Genomic DNA, 22199 nt, shown 5'->3' on the forward strand with positions numbered 1-22199 from the left:
GGCAAAATTTCCTCTGGTAACCCAGGTTTTGCTCTCAAAGCCTTCAACTGATTGGATGAGGCCCACCCACATTATCAAGAGTAATTTTCTTTACTTAAAGTGAACTTATTGTAGATGTTAACTATATCTACAAAATACCTTCATGTCATCACATAGATTACTGTTTGATTAAATAACTGGGGACTGTAGTCTATCCAAGTTGACACATAAAACTTATCCTCACATATATTATTTAAGTGCAGAAACTCAGAGTGCCTTAAGAAAAGCATGAACAAAATGGTCAATTTTAATACACACTATGTTTTCTGTTATAATCCTAAATCATTACAGGATAAGCAGATTCTTAGGAAAAAAATTTCAGTTGGACAATTAGGACAAAAAACCCCACAAAAACCCATTTATTGGGGAAATTGTTCCTTAGGCTACTTAGAAAAACTCTCAAACAACTATTCAGTTTCATTATTGCAAGAACTATGATTGTTTTACACCAGTCCATAAAACTTACTACATAAAATTGGAAATTTTCCAAGAATGAGTATTTTCATCTGATAGACACTCTTTCAAATTTTCCTTCTTTAATTCTACTTCTATGCATTACCAGCTCCTGATGCTTCTCTAAGGCATCTTTGCTGTTCTGTCTGGAATGCTAGCATCTGTAACATTCACAGCCAGGGTTCTCAGTGGAAAAGCATACTCCCTTGCCTTTTCTGCGCATCACAAAGTTTCCTGTCACTGAAATGCGAGATACATGTATATATATATACACACACACACACACACATACACATATGGGTATATATATATACACACACACATATATACATATACATATACGTATATGGGATACATATAAGGGAGCAATAAGAAGATGGCGAGAAATGGCCATTGCTTTTCTGTTATTATTTCACAGACAGTGGAAATGCCAAAAATTAAGACTGTAGACTAGGGTTGAGCAAACTATGGTCAGTGGATTAATCTGGCTTGCTGTCTGTTTTTGTAAATTAAATTATATTGGAACACAGCCATACCAATCATTTACATATTGCCTAACAATTCATTTGGATATTGTCTAACTATGACAGCAGACTTGAGTAGTTGTGAAAAGGCCTACAAAAACTAAAAGATGTACTGTCTGGCCCTTTAAAGACAAAGCTTGGCAACCCCTTCTTTAGGCTATTACCCTGCTAGTGCTTAAAATTCCCCATTAGGAAAAACATCACTTGGAAATGTTCCTATTGGCAAAGGGAAAAGCCCTGGGTAGATACAATACTTCAGCGTTCATGAGGTGAGATGCTTTTCTCCTCCAAATTAAGCCTATGGTAGAAATGAAAATGGTTAGGAGGAGGAAGAAAGGAAGTTGGGGCATTGAGAGATGCATCAGGACAGAGTCTGTGAGTATCAGAGGGTGTCGTAGTGAACACGGTTTACCCGTATAGGATACATGCAGAGAATAAGGAACATGGGGTGCCAGACTTGTATGAATACCATTTCCTGCAATGTCTGGCAAGAACAAGCCCAAGTATGAGAGAATGCCATGGAGGGCACTACACTGAGACTTTGGACCAACACCAAGAAGACAGAGAAAAGGTTCCAGTTGAAGCGAATTCAATTAACCTCAACAAGGATTAATTGAGTACTTCATCTATACTTCATCCACCATCCACAAAAGGTGGATAATCTAGCTGAGAATAGAAAGCTTGATTCATTTCTGTCAGTGGGGCTACCAACCTTGAAATAATAGCATCAACTTAAACTCCACCCTCTTTCTCAACCACCATGTAGCCAATCAATCATCTGTCTCTTCTTTTTCACTCATTCCCAGTGCTATCCCTCTAGACCAGACTGTAATCAATCAATTTAGTCAACTAATAACCCTTTGAGTTTATGATGTATACATGAAAATATAACTGATGACACCACACAGTGCCAAAGAGAGGCACAAGACATTGAGAGTGATACAATTCCAGAGAAAGGAGATTGCTGTGGCCTGGGTTCTTAAGAGAAAGCTTAAAGATAGACATGGCAACTGAGTTAAGCCTTGAAAGTTACACAGAATTCAGACATGTAGGAAAAGGGCATCTCAAGTGAAAGGGTGAGCCTATCAATGGCATAACATGTGGAATGCCTCATTCTCATATTACGACGCACAGTGGCACTAAAGCAGAACCTAAATGTCTGCCCTCTAAATAGGAGGTAAGCCATCAGGAACAGTGACCAAACCCCCACCAAGCTGAGTGATCACTAAAGAGCTGGATGAGCATATTTAGATTGCTCACTTACATTTAATTAATGTGAGAGGATGTGCTGATTAATGGTCTCTTGTATCCAGGAAGACTGCTACTCTTGCTAAAGATAACGTAATTGTGTGTGTAGGAGGAGAGCAAGTGACACCCCATCTGCATTCTCCACAAAACAGTGTCCCAGTGAAACAAATCGAACAGAAAGAAATAAAGTGGCATCTGTGCCTACACTGAGACAATAGTAAGAGGTTATACAATTCACTTATAACTTTGTGAAATTCTTAAGAAATGAATATAATGTAATTCACTTCTGGTTTCTTCAAGTCTGTACCAATTTATCCACCACAAACCACAAAATATTCTGCAAAACCAATAGGAAAGCTAAGTCTTGGAAAAACCTCTTATTTGCTATATCTTTTAGAAAGTAATTCAATCTAAAGAGCCACTGTTGAAAAGAAATATGATATCTCTGCACTTTCCTACCTGTATATGACGTATGCAGCCATTCCTCAGTATCTGTGGGGCATTGGTTCCAGGAACACCACCACCTTGCAGACACCAAAATCTGTAGATGCCAAGTGCCTTGTATAAAATGACATAATATTTGTGTATTACCTATGTACATCCTCCCATACAGTTTAAATAATCTCTAAATTGGTTATCATACTTAATACAATGCAAATCTATGTAAATAGTTGTGCTGTATTGGTTATTCATATTTTTTGTTGTTTTGTTATTTTTTATTGTTTTTTCCTAATATTTTCAATCCATGGTTGAATCCAAGGATATGGAACTCTAAGATACAGAAGGTTGACTGTACTTTCTCACCTACCCCAGTGTTGTCATCTTCACAGCAGGTGACCAATATGGGGGAAATGAACACTGATAAACTCTCACCCCACTGGGAGTTTTCCGTTTGTATTACCACATTGCCATTCAACATGTCCAGTGACCTCTACAATTCATATAATGGTCTCATTAATTATTTCAATAGGCTATCCGATGAATACAGTAATCCTTGTTGAGGTCATTCAGGATTTGGGAACTACACATTGTGTTCATCATATACACTGATTACTCTCATATCAGTGCTGAATTCCACTCATCATCTGTCCCCACAACTGTCAACAGCATGTACTTGAGAAGCTGGTCAGTGCATGAATTGTGTCATTCCTGCTGGAACAACGTTTAACAGGAGAAAGGCTGGCAGATGGGCAGTGTTGCCCAGGGCAGAGGTGACTACAGACATGACAAATATGCAGGAACAAACTCCTATTACCAGATCCCTATTCATTATCCAACCATCAGGATAAACACTTTCTTGTATTCCCCAAAAGACAATGCTGTGTCCCTACCAAGTGACATACTCCCTTTGAATGAGTGGAAACCCATCCTAATCCCCAACAGACATAATATGCTGAATGTGGTTGGCAGAATAATGGCCCCCTCAAAGATATCCATATCCTAATCCCCAGAATCTCTGAATATGATATGTTACAGGGCAAATGGAAATTACAGGTGGAATTAAGGCTGCTTATCATCTTATCTTAAAATGAAAGGTTATCCCTATCTGGAGGCTGAGGCAGGAGAATCACTTGAACCTGGGTGGTGGAGGTTGCAGTGAGCCAAGATCGTACCATTGCACTCCAGCTTGGGCAACAAGAACGAAACAGAAAGAGAGAGAGAGAGAGAGAGAAAGGAAGGAAGGAAGGAAGGAAGGAAGGAAGGAAGGAAGGAAAGGAAAGGAAAGGAAAGGAAAGGAAAGGAAAGGAAAGGAAAGGAAAGGAAAGGAAAGGAAAGGAAAGGAAAGGAAAGGAAAGGAAAGGAAAGGAAAGGAAAGGAAAGGAAAGGAAAGGAAAGGAAAGGAAAGGAAAGGAAAGGAAAGGAAAGGAAAGGAAAGGAAGAAAGAGGAAGGAAGGAAGGAAGGAAGGAAGGAAGGAAGGAAGGAAGGAAGGAAGGAAGGAAGGAAGGAAGGAAGGAAGGAAGAAAGGGAAGGAAGGAAAAGAAAGGTGATCCTGGATTATCTGGGTGGGCCCAATGTAATCACAAAGGTTTTTAAAAGTGGAAGAAGGAGAAAGAACCAGAAAGATGATATCATAGGAAGTCTCAGCTTGACATTGCTGGCTTCAAATATGGAGGATGGGGCCATGAGCCAAGGAATATGGGTGGCCTCTAGAAGTCGGAAAAGGAAAGGAAATGGATTCCCTCTTAACACCTCCAGAAGGAACACAGCCTCTCTGACACTTTGATTTAGTCCAGTAGGAACTATTTCTCACTTAGGACCTCCAGAATTGTAAGGTAACAAATTTGTGTTTTAAGCTGCTAATTTTGTGCTAATTTGTTACAGCAGCAATAGAAAACTAATATAGCATGGAAGTACTAAGAGGTGGCCCAGAGACTCCCCTGGGTTCCAGATGGCAATGAGGAACTTGACCTGAGTGACCCTGTGACACTAGAAAACAGTGATGAATTATCTCACCCTTTTGTGCTCCAAGAAATGACTTATTGAAAAGAATCACGCTTCTCCATATGAGTTGTGCATGACCTCCTTGTTTACTTACCGATGACAAGGCCAGACACAGACTCTCCAAATTCCCATTCTTCGTCATATAAATTTGTATTATACTGTTCTTGCATTGCTATAAAGAACTACCTGACACTTGGTAATTTATAAAGAAAAGAGGTTTAATTGGCTCACAGTTCTGCAGGCTGTACAGGTAACAAGGCTGGGGAGACCTTAGGAAACTTGCCATTGCCGTGGAAGGTAAAAGGGGAAGTGGGCACATCTTCACATTGTGAGGCAGGAGAGAGAGGGCGAAGGGGAAGATGCCACACATTTTTTTAAACAATCAGATCTCATGAGAACTCTATTACAAGACAGCACTAGTGGATGGTGCTAAACCATTAGAAACCACCCCCATGATCTGGTCACCTCTCAACAGGGCCCACCTTCAACACTGGGATTACAATTCAACATGAGATTTGGGTGGGGACACAGAGTGAAATCATATTGAAAGTGAACTGACCTGGTTGTCCCCACTGACCAGTCTGGACAAAATACCAACTAACTTGACTTGAGCAAACTTTAGTCTGGCTTCTCCCATCTCCACAAGCCCTGAACTTTGACCCACACTCTCAGCCTGAGCAAGTACCACAATGCAGAACAGGCCCTCCTTTCCTTAACGATCCCTCCAGGAAAATCAGCTGACTAGAAAGAAACTTTTTTTTTTTTTTTTTTTTTTTTTTTTTTTTTTTTTTTTTTGAGACGGAGTCTCACTCTATCACCCAGGCTGGAGTGCAGTGGCACGATCTCGGCTCACTGCAACCTCCGCCTCCCGGGTTTAAACAATTCTCCTGCCTCAGCCTCCCAAGTAACTGGGAATACAGGTGCGTGCCACTTTGCCCAGCTATGTTTTTTGTATTTTTAGTAGAGGTGGGGTTTTACCATGTTGGCTACGCTGGTCTCAAACTCTGACTTCAAATCATCCACCTGCCTCGGTCTCCCAAAATGCTGGGATTACAGGCGTGAGCCACTGTGCCCAGCCAAGAAAGACATCTTTGATTGATTGTCCAATTATGCCACATACTCATTTCATGTCCTTGTATCTGGTTATTTCTAGCCTGCTTTAATTCTTCCTGTAAAAGAAAAACCCTTTCTACCTGACTTTTGAGATACTTGCAGAAAAACCCTTTCTACCTGATTTTTGAGGTACTTATAGGTATTATGGTCAGAGGGTTATCCCTACCACAGTAGTCCCATTCCTCCTATTTCAATGGTCCCTTCAAATAAAGCCTCTTTTTACCAAAGTCCAGATTTGTTTGTTGTTGTTGTTGTTTTCACCCGTAGTCTTCCTTGGCTCCAATGTGTAGCAGCAACCTGATTTCTCTTTGGCAGTTAGGACCCATGACTAGTAGATTAACCCCTCCTTATGCCAGTATTTTCAGGAGCACAAGGAGACCAAAATGGCCAAGTAGCAGTTTCAACTTCCAATTCAGTGGAACTACTGTTGTGCCCCTGGTGGAAGCATCCCCACCTTGGGAACCAGTATCTCTAAACGAGCAGAGCTCAAAATTCCAGGAATGGAAAGCAAAAATTCAGGAAGTGGATTATTAGGTGTAATCGTGAGAGGAGCCACCCCTACTGCCACTCCCTGATTTCTCAGCCCATGTATTATGGGTATGGAGAAGATAACACCACACTGTGGTCTCCCGTTTAAAGCACAAACTGCACCCTGTGAGCTGAATCCCATCTAGTCAGGATGTTTTCTTCTAATTGGCACTGCAACTGAGTCTTCAGTAAGCCGTTCCACCTTTCAGTTGGACCAGCTGTTTCTGGGTAATGAGATATGTCACAGGACCAGTTACATCCATGGGTATGAGACCTTTGCCACACTTCTTTTGCTGTGAGATGAATTCCTTTGCTGATAAGATTCAGGGCTGTGTGGAATGCCATGATGGAAGATTGGGCATTCTGTGAGTCTATGGATGGTAGTGCTGAGAGAAGCATCACCAGTAGGGAAGACAAACCCATATCTATATTTATACCTAGATCTATGTATCTATTTTAGTGAGGACAAATATTTGCCTCCGTGGTGGAAGAGGTCCAGTGTAGTCAGTCTGGCAGTAGGTGGCTGGTTGGTCATCTTAGGAATGATGCCATATCTGGGGTTCAGTGTTCATCACCGCCACCAGCATGTTAGACCCTCAGGATAGCTTTAGCCAGGCCAGCCTTCATGAGGGGAGGTTCATGTTGTTTTGCTTGTGCCCAGCTTCCATCTCTGCCACCACTGCCACTTTGTCCACAGGCCTGTTGGGCAAGCACTCAGATGGCTGCAGAAAGAAGCTGACTGACATTGACAGGGTGCATAATTTTGTCTACCTGCTATCTTCACAGTCTGTGTCCATTCTGAGTCATCTGTCCACAAACTTCTTCCCCAGACTTCCTCATATCCACCCCGCTGACCCACTCCACAGTACCAGCTGCATGAAACAGCAGAGCCCCTTTCTCCTGCAATGTCCTTCCATCGCCCTCTACTGGTAAAGTTCAACATTTTCATTTCAGTGCACACTGTATAGGAGGAATGTTTTAAAGAATTCTGTCCATTACCACAGAGCACGTATTGATGGATGAATTTGGAATTAAAAGATGATACATTGATAACTGGCAGAACTTCTTCACTTCAATATCACCAGGACCTTGCCTATGTAGACTGGAATCTTGTTTGCTGAGCTAGTAAATTTCTGAGCCTCAGGTTTTTTGACCCTTGGGAAATAGCTCAAAAGGCATATTCTCCAACCCTGGATCCATCTGTAAGGTGAAAGCCTTAATACTTGTATGTTTTCAGCAACATATTCCCCAAATACTTGAAAGGTCCCTTCATAATCTTGCCTAAAACCCCGATCCCACCTTTTCCTACCCCACAGAATACTTGCTTCACCTAAAAATTTAAAAACAAGGTATGCATTCATTCCATAGTCATGGATGCTCCAAAAAGGTGATTAGGCTAACTCATCTGCAGATGTAAGGCTTTAAGGCTCTTAGGTTTGAGGAAAGAAAGACATAGACACACAGAATTTATTTTTATTTATTTATTTATTTAGTTAGTTTTGAGACTGAGTCTCACTCTGTCGGCCAGACTGGAGTACAGTGGCACGATCTAGGCTCAGTGCAACCTCTGCCTCCCGGGTTCAGCAATGCTCATGCCTCAGCCTCCCGAGTAGCCTGGGATTACAGGCGCATGTTACCATGCCATGCTAATTTTTGTATTTTTAGTAGAGAAGGGGTTTCACCAAGTTGGTCAGGCTGATCTCAAACTCCTGACCACCCGCCTTGGCCTCCTAAAGTGCTGAGATTACAGGGCGAGCCACCGTGCCCAGTCAGAATTTTTTATACTAACATGCCACCCCTGCTTTCCTTCCCGTCTTTTTGATGCAGAGAAGGTCTACTGATTTGCATTAGGAAAGAATCACTGGTGGTAATGAAAGTACCAGACAGAAGCTGACCTGATGAAACAATTATTTTCTATACCTGAGATTTTACTGCTGCTACAGGGCCCTGCGCATCATGGGACTGAGCAGTTTCTGAGATGGTTTAGGCCACCAGTATGTCCTCTGGTGCACACTGGATATCCGTGGGCACGGTTGGTACCCTTTGATCAGGGCCTACCCAGAGGGCCTAGGGTAGCTGCAAAACACCCATAGGACTGTCTCTAGTTCCCATAAAGCCTCTGCCTAGTTTTAAGGCGGAGTTTTTTACTCTACTCGATGAAACATGCAAGCCCATTGTTCTTCAGCCCCTCCGTATGCAGCAGCCTGGTTCATTACATAATAGACTACTTTTACTTTGGACTGAGTCCACTCATCTCTCATAGCCCACTTTTATGTCTGCTGTCACCTCATTCAGTCTCCAAAGCCTCTCCATTTATTAGCACCCTCCATTCAGTCTCCTCCCCAATACTGCCTTTCCTCAAAGTATCACATTCTTCAATTGCCTCTTATTCAGTCTTGCATCTCTCTCACTCCTCTTAACCTTCCTTTATAGCACATGAAAACTTTCCTTTTCTCAGCTGGCCTGTCCTCACCAGGTGTTGTCATGATAGCAATTGCACTGTCATGGTGAAGACGTCCTTACAAAAACTCCACTCTTCTCTCACTGGTGTCATCCAGGGCCCTGGGGTAAAGAGACCAAGGATTGAGTCCTAAAAATCACTCCTGAGTCTGGTAGGGATAAAACATATTTAATTTAGTCATATGAGCCACTTGGTTTTTGCTGTAATGGCCATATTTTTTCCATTTGGGAGCACATTAGTAATTCTGAGGGAGAAGTTGGAGTTTAGCAGAGAAATACAAGTAGGAAATGAAAAGTTTGCTAAGCAGACAGTATCCTTTAACAATAATTATGACCATTATTGAAAATGATTATCTTCTCTAAAGGATTTTCAGTTTCCTCTTTTAGAAGCTTCTAATTTTCTTTTTGCCCTTTTCATTTTACAAGCAATTATCTGTAAGTGCAACTGAAGTGCCAGGGATCTGAGTTGTTATTCTTAAAATTGAAAACTACCAAGTCTAAGGAGTAAATGTGAAAATTGATAATATTTTCACATGCTGTCTCTGTGGGGTTTGTTGTTACTTTTAGGGGCATGAATTCTATAAAAAAAGAAAACAAGCTACTGTGTTTAATTATAGAAACGACCACATTAACCATGGTTTTAAGTCTTGATCCAACAGCCACTAAGTGAAACCTGCCCTGTCTGTTGCTCTACCCCAGACTGGTTGGGGTTGCAGTGAGAAGAGTCCTCAAAGATTGCCACTTTTTTTTTTTTTTTTTTTGAGATAGGTTCTTGCTCTATCGCCCTGGCTGGAGTGCAGTGGCGCAATCATGGCTCACTGCAGCCTCAATCTCCCGAGCTCAAGCGATCCCATCTAAGCCTCCCAAGTAGCTGGGACCCCAGGTGCATGCCACCATGCCTGGCTATTTTGTTGTTGTTGTATTTTTAGTAGAGACGGATTTTCGCAGTGAGCCGATATTGTGCCATTGCACTCCAGCCTGGGCAACAGAGTGAGACTCCGTCTCAAAAAAAAAAAAAAAAACTAAACTAACAATATAACTGGATTGTTTGTAACACAAAGAATAAATGCTTGAGGGAATGGACACCCTCCCTGCCAAAAAATGTCATGTATATTCTTAAGTGTTAAACAAGGGTACACCTGTATTCTAGGATTACATGATGGTTATGAGACCAAATTTAGGAGTAAAATGGAATAAATAAATACTGCAAAACACTTTCCACATTGTTAATATCTTAGAATTCTAAAGTTCTTAATCTCTGAAGAAAGCTATGGGTCAAAATTAATGTTTTCCAGTTTGGTAAGTAATTACAGACTCCAAAGAACTTACACTTTTCCCATTTCCCTCCTCTTTCCTATCCCTCTTCTCTATGCCACACCACCCCCTTTTCCAACACCATTTGTTTTTGGGGTTATAGGCAATTTCTAAGCAAATTGCTTGAGTCTGGGTTCCTAAGAAGTCCAGACAGCACATATTCAGTGATGTGCCAGAGCTGGTTTGTACTGGTACAAAATGATTGTGCACATTTTTTTCCAATTCTACATTTGGTGACATCTGTTGATAACTTGACCTTAGTCATGGTGGGAGTGTTTACGCCATGGAAGTTGGTAAATACTACAAATCAGATCTTTCCTTTTTGCCCTTCAGAGAGCTGGTTGTTAAACATTTACCAGCACATATATCTCTCTTGGGTTCTCTTAGATAGACATTGACTATCTTCCTGAACAAGGTAGGAATGGATTTGGTTGTGCATAATTGAAAACCCAACTGAACAATATTGTAAACATATGTGTCTCATAGCAGGTAGTGTTGGAATCATTCTGTTTGTATTGTAGGGGATCGACTGCCATGAGGAGTCATGCTTTAGCATTTGTTCAGCTCTGCCTTCCTTAGCATGTTGGCCACGTGGTTCCTCCTTTCAACCTATGTATTACACCCCCAGACAATACATTTTGCATATGGCCACCGATAACTGCAAGATGGCCTGATAAATGTGTGTTTAGCTTTGCAACATCTGCAGAAATGTTCAAAAATGTGAAAGCTGAAAAGTAATAGAAAGGAACTTTATGTCCTCATCATCTGTCTATAACAATTATCAACTCATGATGAATAGGATGTAATCTCTACCTGCTCCCCCTTCCTAACAGCATGAGATTATTTTGAAGCAAAATCTAGACATCATAACATTTCACTTATGTAAAATGTTAATATGTATGGAGCCTGCCTTTTTTTTTTTTTTTTTTTTTTGAGACAGTGTCTCTTTCTGTCACTCAGGGTGGAGTGCAGTGGTATGAACACAGCTCACTGCAGCCTTGACCTTCTGGGCTCAAGCAATCCTACTACCTCAACCTCCCAAGTAGCTGGGACTACAGGTGTGTGCCACCATGCCCAGCTAATTTTTGTATTTTTTTGTAGAGACAGGGTTTCGCCATGTTGCCCAGGCTGGTCTCGAACTCCTGGGGTCAAGTGATCCACCTGCCTCCTCTTCCCAGAGTGCTGGGATTACAGGGATAAGCCACTGCACCTGACCTAGGAGCTTGCTTTTAAAAGAAGGCACGGGAACCTTTATGAATGGCCTTCACTAAATATGCAATTTACAGTGGGTAGCTGTTTAGGGCCAGAATGTTTTCTCTTTTTGTGGGTGTAAGATGGGTGGTGGTGCAGAAAGAAGAATGATGACAGGTTCTACCTGTAATATTTTATAGATGGCCCTGTCCTTTCTTTAGATCATACATATTTTTCTTCTCATCTTGATTATAAATTCCTTAAAAGAGAGAAAGCACTTATTCACATTGTATCTTCAGCTTTGCAAGAAAGTTTGTTTTTCGGAAGCTATAGGGCTATGCCAATTTTTGTTTATTCATTTTTTCTATGGCGTCAGCCTTGTATACATAGTTTTGTCTCAGTTCTCTGTTATATACCAGTGTTTCAAAGTGGCGTTAGTTTCCTGGCTTCAGTATTGCAACATGAACTGCAAGTTTGGGACTCGAATTTGCAATTCTGACTCTGTGTTCTGCCTCTTTATTAGACTTTCCTAGGCTCGAGTAACTGGTAATGTCACCTTCTTTATGAAGGAAAAAAAATCAATACATTGTTAGTGGTGTTTTTCCAGATGAAATAAATAGATTAAATCAGCTTTTATTAATACCTTATTACAAAGTTTATTTCGAATAGTAAATGGGGATCACGAGACCCCAAGAACTGAATGTTTCTGAAAAATTTTAATGACCGGATTTTATTTTAGATGAAACAGTTCCAGCCGAAGTTACTTTGTTCTCTATGACCTCATCCATAACTAGAGGCTGTGCTGAGGACGTCTAGCGTTTGCCTCCCTTCCAGGCGGCTTGTGATAAAGTAGGCTAATGGTAAAGTAACGTATCTTATGCCATTGAGCATTAAGATCATACTTCACATTTTACAAAGTGCTTTTTCATTATTTATTCCTCACGACCTACCTATGAGATCTCCTGGCTGTCTTATCTCTCCATATTGTGGCTGAAATATGACTAACCTATGTTCATAAATGCTTCAGGAAGCTGAAATGAATATACGTGCTTGCTGACATACAAACATCCAGCTTTCAAAATGATCACCCTACCCTACCCTTGGGAATCGGGAATGCAGCTCCCTCAGAGAGTGGGGAATAATTCCATTTCCCTGTGTGTATAGAAGTAGCAGTCCCCAGAACTGCAGGTGTGAGAATCAAAAATGAAGGGAATGAGAACAGGTGTTTGTACTCTTGTTGTTGTTCAATGGAGGATTCATATTTCTGTAAACATATTGCTATACCTAGGACTGCTGCACTCAGATCAGTTCATAAATGTCCATGTAACCGATGTTGCATTTTTGCTTGCACTTCAGCTAGGGTCTATCATGGATTTTCTAATTTGTTTGGGGGAATATTATACTATTTACAAAATTGGAACCCTGAGTTCACTTACCCATAAAAACTACCCGTGTGAGGGAAGGACATTTGGTCCTTTGGCAGTATGCATGTAGGGGAGGGTTGTCCGTTTTGCAGCAGTTTCCTTTTCTTGTCTGAAGCTACCTATGTTGATACCTGATCATATTCCCCTCCAGAGGAGTTTCTAGAATAAGACAGTCTTTAGGTACTGTCTAATTTGGTGACATAGTAAAAGATGGGTGACTTCTGGTTAGTCCATGGCTGCCGGGATGATCATGAATGGGAAATAGAATGTTATTTAGAGTCTCTTTGTTCTTGGTACAGAGTGAGGCGCCATCTCAATGGACCTAGGTTGCCATGACTTCAGACTGCTTGTAGGGCATGGTGTATTCCTTCCATAAGTCCAGCATTTCCTGCTAGTTGGTACCTACACATGAGTGCAGCCAAACTGACGCATCAAAGTAATCCAAAGACAGAAAGATAAAAGTCTATTTACATTATATATACAACAAGCAGATGCAAACATGATTTCTCTGGTGAATTGGTCCAAGTGAAATTTCAGTTAGTACTTTTCAGTTTCAAAAGGTAAAAGATTTGCTGCCAGAGGAGTCATATCTAAACAGAAAAAAAATCTTTGAATTGATCTTTTTTGAAAGATGCTGCAGATTACATGTGACATATGATTTTTTGAGAGGAAGAATTTTATAGAGAAAGTGCACTAGATTCGATGTCAAGAGACTTGAACCTCACTCACCTCTAGTTCTGATATTGACTAAGTCCTTTATCAAGCAACCTCACCCTTTCTGGGCCTGTTTCTTCACATGTCAAATAAGGGTGTTGAGCTAGACTGACTGACTCTAATGTGTCCTTGTAGCATTAAGACTTTCTGCTCTATTCCAAAAGGAAGTAGATATTAATAGGTGAGCTAGTGATATATATGATTTATTGCCACAAAAAGCAGGCAGAGAATCATATCCTTATCTGAGAGGATGGTACTGGAATCTGTTCCTTCTTTTTCCTTTCTCTCCCTGAAAACTGTTCCCATTTTCGTACCTGCTTTCTGCTCAAGACATATACATACCAATCATCAATTACATTCCTTAATAATTTTGTTCCAGGCTTTTTCATGTTTTGCAGCTCTTCCGTACTTCCCTTTTAATAATTCGGCTGCTGGAGCTCTTTCTCAAGCACCACAGAAAGTCTTACTCGAAGATTGCATTTGAAAGCTAGTTAACTGCCTGGGTTACCAGGAGCAGGTTAGTTAGGTTTGTGGCTTTGCAACCCGTTCACAAATGTTACTTGTTTCATTGCCAGCACCACTTTACTGAAGCAGGTCAAGAAAGAAAAGGGTGTATGTTCATTAAAAATGAAATCACCTGCAAGTGTTTCCTAGTAAGAACTTACATGATGCTTCTTGTCTAGAAGCATGGAGCATAGTAACTATCTTTCTCAAAGACAATGGAAGAAACTAGAAAAGCCCAGTCAAAGAAGGGGCTTAATAGTATCTTTTGACCATTATTAATGATTGAGATGATGATTACATAGACATATCTAAGAGAACAGAAAAAATACTAAAGAGATACTTTTTTCTATTTTATGATTACAGCTGTGCATATACTTTATAGTTTGATTTTAATCAACTGTGAGCTCTTGAAGCAAAGACTGAATGGATTATCATATGATACTAAAAATATTTTGTAGATAGTATATGGCATCCAAATTGTCCTTGAAAGCAAGGAGGCCCTCCAGGTGCAGACTGTCCCAGGTTGGGGCATGGGGGCTTGATGTTGGTACCTGGAATGAGGCACTATGACCCATATGTTCTATATGTAGAGATGAGAATAAGCCCATTGACATGGGCTAGGGCTGAAACTCAAGTCAGAACTCAGACAGGCAGTGTATCCACGCTAAAAACATGAAAGGATATGTGTGAGGTACAGAATTTAGATCATTAAAATCTGAGACTGATAGCCAAATAAGAGCAACAGGAATCAGTCTGAGTTGTGGGTGGGGGTGCCATCTCTTATAGGCACCCTGTGACTCAGGTTTCTGCTATAAAATATTTGTGGAATTGCTCTGATTTTTTAAAAATAATTTTATTTTTTCGTGTGGGTATGTAATAGGTGTATATATTTGTGGGGGACATGAGATATTTTGATACAGGCATGCAATGTGAAATAAACACATCATGTAGAATGGGATATTCATCCCCTCAAGCATTTATCCTTTGAGTTACAATCCAGTTATACTCTTTTCATTATTTAAAAATGTGCAATTAAGTTATTATTGACTATAGCTACCCTGTTGTGCTATCAAATACTAGGCCTTATTCATTCTTTCTAACTATTTTTGGTACCCATTAACCACTTCCACCTCCCCTGCCCCCTGTAGAATTGCTATAAATAAATAAGGTGAATGGAGTACTGTGTGTAGCTATGTTAAAGTTATACAGTTGGGAGCATTTTTGCAATTATAAGTGCATTTGTCAGGTGCTTACCAGCTATTATCTTTGTGGAAAGATGGGAGGGACTAGGGGGCTACATAGGCTCTGGGATTAGAAAGAAATATCCTCTTGCCTTATAGCAGCAAAGAAGAAGAAAGAAAAAATTCTGACGCTTTTCTTTAAAATAAATTGACCATGTCTCTTCCAATTCAGGATATTTGGCATGTACAGTGAAGCACTTCAGAGTAAGAGAATAATTGAGATTTATGGGAAGAGGTAAATGGAGGAGTGGATGATAGGAACATAATTTAGGTTTCAAAAATATCTGAAGGGTAAGAAAGAGAAGGTGACAACCAGGGGTTGGAGAGAGGTTGAAGACATTTTAAAAGACTGGTAGAGTGTTTGATTGCTTCAGCATTAGAAATGACTTAGCCTCCAAAATAACTACTTGTTGGGTTATGGAGAGCAGAGTTTGGCTTTTCTTTGGCTCTAGCTGTTTGCAACTGTTCATTAATAGGTATGGTTAAATAAATTGCAGTATGGCCAGAAAATAGAAAACTACTTTGTGGTTAAGAGTGAAGCAAATGTATTTCTAACATTACTGAAAAATGTTTAAGCAATGTCAAATAAAAACAAGGAGTTTTAGAAAAGCTAATATGGTATGATCCCATCTTGATAGAGTTAGTATATGTGTAGAAAACAGTCTGGAAGAGAATAAAGCAACCTAATAACAGTAGTAATTTCTAGGAGACTTTTTCTTTTTTAACTTTCTGTGTTTTTCATTTTCATGTCATTTTCATGACATGGCTTTGTGTAACATTGTGAAATCATATTAGTACCATTTAGAAATCAACTTTGCTATACTGAAGATCCTTAATATTTCAAAGTATTGAAAAATTCAAAACTTTGAAAAATTTTAAAATATTGAAGATAAGCTATAAAATAGTTTATTTTCTTTATTTCTTTTGAACTTATCAACTGAAGGTTTGGGAATCTAGTGCAAGCAAAAATGTCATTTTGGATGAGGGGATATAAAATTCAAAATATAGATTGTTCAGATATGATAAATTTCTTAACCTGTGAATAAAAATCTATGAGGATCTCAGTTCCTATGTGAAGAAATTTATATTGGCTGCTTTGCTTTAAATTGAGAGCTTTAAATTTTTTAATCAGCAATGAGAAAGTTTTAAATTTCTCTGTGGTGAAAGTTTATAGCAGCATGAAATGTAAAAATTGGGAAGTTGCCATGTAGTGTTTAACTCATGCAAAGAATTTGGACACTATGCACACAACCTGAAGGAAGTTTATTGAATGAGGTTGACACATTGTCAGTCTTATTTTTTGTGTTGGTGGTGTGGGGTGGGGAAGAGGGTGTTACACACAATTCTTGGAATTTATGGTACCGAGGGATATAAGAATTTATTGAGTATACAATCTTTAGATCTTGGGTTCTTCATCTAGAGTTTTACACAATATATGCAATTGTTTGTATTTGTGAACTTTTTCTGTTTTGAGAGAGAGAGAGAGAGAGAGAGAGAGAGAGAGAGAGAGAGAGAGAGATGGGGTCTTGCTTTGTCGCCCAGGCTGGAGCACACTGGCGTGATCTTGGCTCACTGCAATCTCCACCTCTCGGGTTCGAGCGATTCTCCTGCCTCAGCTTCCCAAGCTGTGGTGGCGCATGCCACCACGCCCGGCTGATTTTTGTATTTTTTAGTAGAGACGGGGTTTCACTATATGTTAGCCAGGCTGGTCTCAAACTCCTGACCTCAAGTGATCTGCCCGTCTTGGCCTCCCAAAGTGCTGGGATTACAAGTGTGAGCCAATGCGCCCGGCCAGGTTGAAGTTCTTTTCACATATATCTGGCTGTCAAGGAGTACAAGACTCAACACATATTTAGAAAAACTTGCTTGGAGGGAGTTTGGGATTCCTCCAAATATTTTCCACATTTTTGTCATCCATTGTTCATTAATACAATCTAAAACATAATAGAAACAAACATGTGAGCATATTACATATTAAGCATTTGTGAAAATTCACCTTGGCTTCCTGACTATTGGAACAAAAGGCCACCATGATAGGGAGATGTAGTAGAAGCCACGGGGGCTCTTATTGCCTCTTAAATTGAGGCACAGGTCCTGCATCTAAAATTGGCAATGTGACCTTCATGGGGTTGTGTCTTGGTCCTACTTTTCTGTTGATGTTCTTTCTGGGAGTCCAGTTTTCTTTGTCAGACTACCTATACTTTTGGGCTGCCAGTGGAGAATACCTTGATATATCTACCCTCCTGAGCCAATTTCAGGGTACTTGTGTCAGTGGTTAAAAGGGAAACAATTACAATTGGAATTCCCCATGATTTTGATATGTAATTTATTTTTTCCATGCACTCTTATCTACTCATGAACTACTTCAGATCTACCTCAAGCCTCAACTTGGTGGATGGGATAACTTAGGCATAATTTTTTCAGTTTCCATTGGACAGGATTTGTTGTATCCATGCATTCTATTGGATTTGTTGTATCCATGCATTCTACAAAGAACTTGGGGGCTGTAGGATGATTGACGTGGGGGTAATTTAGTTGTTTTCTCTGTATGTGAGATACAATGGCAGTTTGAATGATCTCCTCTGGATGCCTCTGGATTTGAGTTTGTACTCTCACTCTCAGGCTGTTGTGCTTACTCCAGTATCACAGTATAAGAATTTATATCTGAGAATTTATCCAAATAATCCTGGCAGGGGGTGGTGGTTCACTCCTGTAATCCCAGCATTTTGGGAGGCCGAAGCGGGAAGATACATAAGGTCAGGAGTTTGAGAGCAGCCTGGCCAATATGGCAAAACCCTGTTTCTATTAAAAACAGAAAAATTATCCCGGCGTGGTGGTACATATCTGTAATTCCAGCTACTTGGGAGGCTGGGGCATGAGAATCGCTTGAACCCAGGAGGCGGAAGTTACAGTGAGTCGAGATTGCGTCATTGCACTCTAGCCTGGGCAACAGAGTGAGACTCTGTCAGAAGAAGAAGGAGAAGGGGGAGAAGGGGGAGAAAGAGGAGAAGGAGGAGAAGGAGGAGAAGGAGGAGAAGGAGAAGGAGAAGGAGAGGAAGAGGAAGAGGAAGAGGAGGAGGAGGAAGAAAGAAGAAGAAGAAGAAGAAGAAGAAGAAGAAGAAGAAGAAGAAGAAGAAGAAGAAGAAGAAGAAGAAGAAGAAGAAGAAGAAGAAGAAATAATAATGAAGAAGAAGAAGAAGAATTAATGAGTCCTGTCAGACAGGCTGCCCGATATTGGATTGGGGTGGGGTTTCTGAGCTTCTCTTGCCTTTTGTATTAATATTCACACCTATTGTAATACTGTACTACTTCTTAACAACTTGACCAAAGAAAAGCAGTGGCTTGATGCCCACTGATTTTTCTCAATCTATACCATCGGTCAGGTATCATTATGCAGCCTTATGGAAAGCTGCAAAGGCCTGTTATAGACTCCATTCTAGTATAAGTTTGGAAACTACAGATTGTACAGTTAAAGTGCTGATCTACAGCATGTGGAATGTACTTTTAGGCAGGACCCAAGCACCTGTGCTTCTCTTTCAGAGCCCAGAATAGATGAATCTAGGAATCTGGCTTCATAGTCAAACACAGAACTTCCCATAATAACAAATGAATGTTCCCCCTCAAATGTTTTTTGATATTAGAACTCAAGGAGAAGAATGTTTCTACTACAGAAATGGGAAATGCCATTTAGAGCTTCCACATAATTACTTTGCTTTGATTCTTCAATTTGTATGTAATATTTTACATTGGCAGTGTTTCAGATTAACTTTCAGGCTGGGCACAGTGGCTCATGCCTGTAATTTCAGCACTTTGGGAGGCTGAAGCAGGTGCATCACTTAAGCCCAGGAGTCCAAGACCAGCCTGGGCAACAAGATGATACCCAGTCTCTACAAAAAATAAAAAAATTAGCTGTGTGTGGTGGCATGCTTTTGTACCCAGGAGGCTGAGATGGGAGGATTGCTTGAGCCTGGGAGGAGGAGGTTACAGTTAGCCAAGATTGCACTACTGCACTCCAGCCTGGGTGACAGAGTGAGACCCTGTCTCAAAAAAGATTAACCTTCAGTCTGTAGATTTCTGAATCTCAAATAATCACAGCAGTTCTATAGAAGCCATAAACTTCACCTGGAGGACTTCAAATCAAAGAAGGGTCCTGTGACATCAGCCCTTGGTGTGCTGTACCTTTGGTTTGGCCTTGGCATGGACTTTGGGTTGTTTTCATTGTTTACAATATGTGCGCTCCTGCTTACACAAGGAACCTTGGAATTTTACATATCAGCAGATGTCAAAATATGATATGTAGTATATTTGTATCCTACGGGATGACAGTCTTAGGCTGATTGGTCTGTCCAGCAGGAACCTTTTGTCTGTGAACTATCCACTACACACACATCCTTCTATTTGCTGTGGTGACAGAGTTCACCGGCCATAGCTACTTGGTTTGATCTTTGTTACCTCACTCTAGTTGAACCTATCTCAACATTTAACCTCTTAATTTTGGAGTTTGGAACTAGACCGCAAGACTGAGTGATGGCTTGCTAAGTCTCATTAATGCTGTCAGTACAGAGAACATTATTTAGAAGACCTAATGTTCAATCTTCTTGAGCTACCCTTGTTTCTGCACCTGTGGTGTGTTGCTTTGGATTTTTTTGGGTTTGCATTTTTGGTTTTATGAAATACTTATATTTTCCCAATAATTTTGTTGTTATTGTAAAGCTTCCTCTTGTAGATTTTTAAAATTATTATTCACAATAAATACAAGTGTGACCAAGGAAGCTTGTGGTTCTAATAGGTGCATCATGCAGTGTTCCAGGGCAGAACTCTGAGTTTTAAAAACTGATGTACTGAGGATGGGGATTTGGTGTCAGGGTATAGGATCTCCAGGCCAAACCAGGATGGAAGTTCTCCACCTTGTTAAGGTAAGAAAGGAAGTAGATAATCTAATATCACTCTAAGAGAAGTGATCCTTTTGACCACTTCATGAAGGCCACAAATACATGTTTGGAGATTGTGAGTGTGATGGGGGCATCTCTTGATCCTGCTAAGTGTATGGTAGAAGCAGAGACTTCACATGGTTCTGCTGAAGATCTGTCCAGAAGTCATGAGAAGCTGGACCGGAAGGAGTGGGTACACAGTTCACTCCTTGTCACATCTGCAGTAGACTGTTGGTCCCTTGAGTCTGAAGTGTTTCTCATCATACCACATTGCCTGGTCTAATAAAGTCCCTGTAAGGACAGAATCCAAAGAGGTCAGCTAGTGAAAGACTATTTTTTGCATATTTATTCCTTAAAAATTAATACTCTTAATACTGCTTGTATAAAATTTCCAACTTACTAAAATTGCATGTCCTCTCTGTACAGCTTACCATAGTTTACACATTTCATCCAATTGCCTTATTATCGCAGTCATCAAAATCTCCCGCCATGGGAAAGGAGAGTAACACTGTGGCAGTCTGTCCATCTTATAGATGTGCCATGCTGGGTGGTCGGGCATGGAAGTCTCCCTGGGATTTCATACATATCTTGGGCTGCAGGTGTCAGCAACTCTATTCTTGCCATTTGAGCTGGAGGGGCCCAAGTTGCTGTGTCTTATGTCCTGTTGGAAAATTCAAAGAACCTCCTCTCCTGGTCTCCTATAGCAGCTGGAACCTTATTTATATCCTTATTATTACCTTTTCTGCATTAAGGAATGAGTCGTCCATTAGGCTGCGAGCCATTTTTACCCAGCTATCTTCACTTATGCACCAACCAACGTAGTGTTCTCATTGTGTGTGCCCCTCTCCCCAGAGATTCTTTGAAATGCTGCTCTGGGTGGTGGGGAGTTTGTAAGGGACTGAAGTGTTAGGTTAGCAGATGACAGTGACATTTAGGATATTACTATTAACCTGACTCCATTTCAGAACATCAACTTGCCGGGTGCGGTGGCTCACGCCTGTAATCCCAGCACTTTGGGAGGCCGAGGCGGGTGGATCACCAGGTCAGGAGATCGAGACCATCCTGGCTAACACGGTGAAACCCCGTCTCTACTAAAAATACAAAAAATTAGCCGGGCATTGTTCCAGGCGCCTGTAGTCCCAGGTACTCGGGAGACTGAGGCAGGAGAATGGCCTGAACCCGGGAGGTGGAGCTTGCAGCGAGCCAAGATCGCACCACTGCACTCCAGCCTGTGCGACAGAGCGAGACTCCGTCTCAAAAAACAAAACAAAACAAAACAAAAAAACAGAACATCAACTTAAGCTCATTTTTTGTTTTTCATTTTTAAAATTTTTTTAGAGACAGGGTCTCACTCTGCAGCCCAGGCTGGAGCATAGTGGCTTGATCACAGCTCACTGCAGCCTAGACCACCCAGGCTCAAGTTATCCTCCCACCTCAGCCCCCCAAGTAGCTGGAATCACAGGAACATACCACCATGCCTGGATAATTTTTAATTTTTGGTAGGGATGGGGTCCTCCTGTGTTGCCCATGCTGGTCTTTGAACTCCTGGGCTCAAGCAATCCTCCCACCTTGGCCTCCCAAAGTGCTGGGATTACAGGTGTGAGCCACCACGCCTGACCCTAAGCTTGTAATGAGAGTCTAATAATGAATTTTTGTTATAGTTCAGATAAGGCTTACAATGCCCAGTTCCACTGGCCCGCAGCTGATGGGGAAAGATAGCCAAGAGTTTGGTGTCTTCGTTCTGTCTGGCTCTGTATCAGAGAGTTATGTGAGTAACCATCGTCTCAGAAAGCCCTGAGACAGGAATTGCTGCTGCTAGTATTTCTATGCACTGTCAACTTCCACAGATCAGAGAGAAGGTTGCATGTTTGTTTTCCATAAGAGCAAGGAATTTTGAAACTGCAGAAGTCATTAAGAATACAAGTGACCTCAAGAAGTAGAGTAATACTTGTTCCTATTTATTGAGGACTTTTTTAGTGCCAGAATCTGTGCTGTTTCCTAGTTGTAACATCTCACTTGATCATTCCAGCACTTCTTGGTAGAAGGTGCCATCATTTCAAAACATTATTTGA

The sequence above is a fragment of the Chlorocebus sabaeus genome, chromosome X (assembly GCF_047675955.1).
Source record: "Chlorocebus sabaeus isolate Y175 chromosome X, mChlSab1.0.hap1, whole genome shotgun sequence".
Classification (NCBI taxonomy): domain Eukaryota; kingdom Metazoa; phylum Chordata; class Mammalia; order Primates; family Cercopithecidae; genus Chlorocebus; species Chlorocebus sabaeus.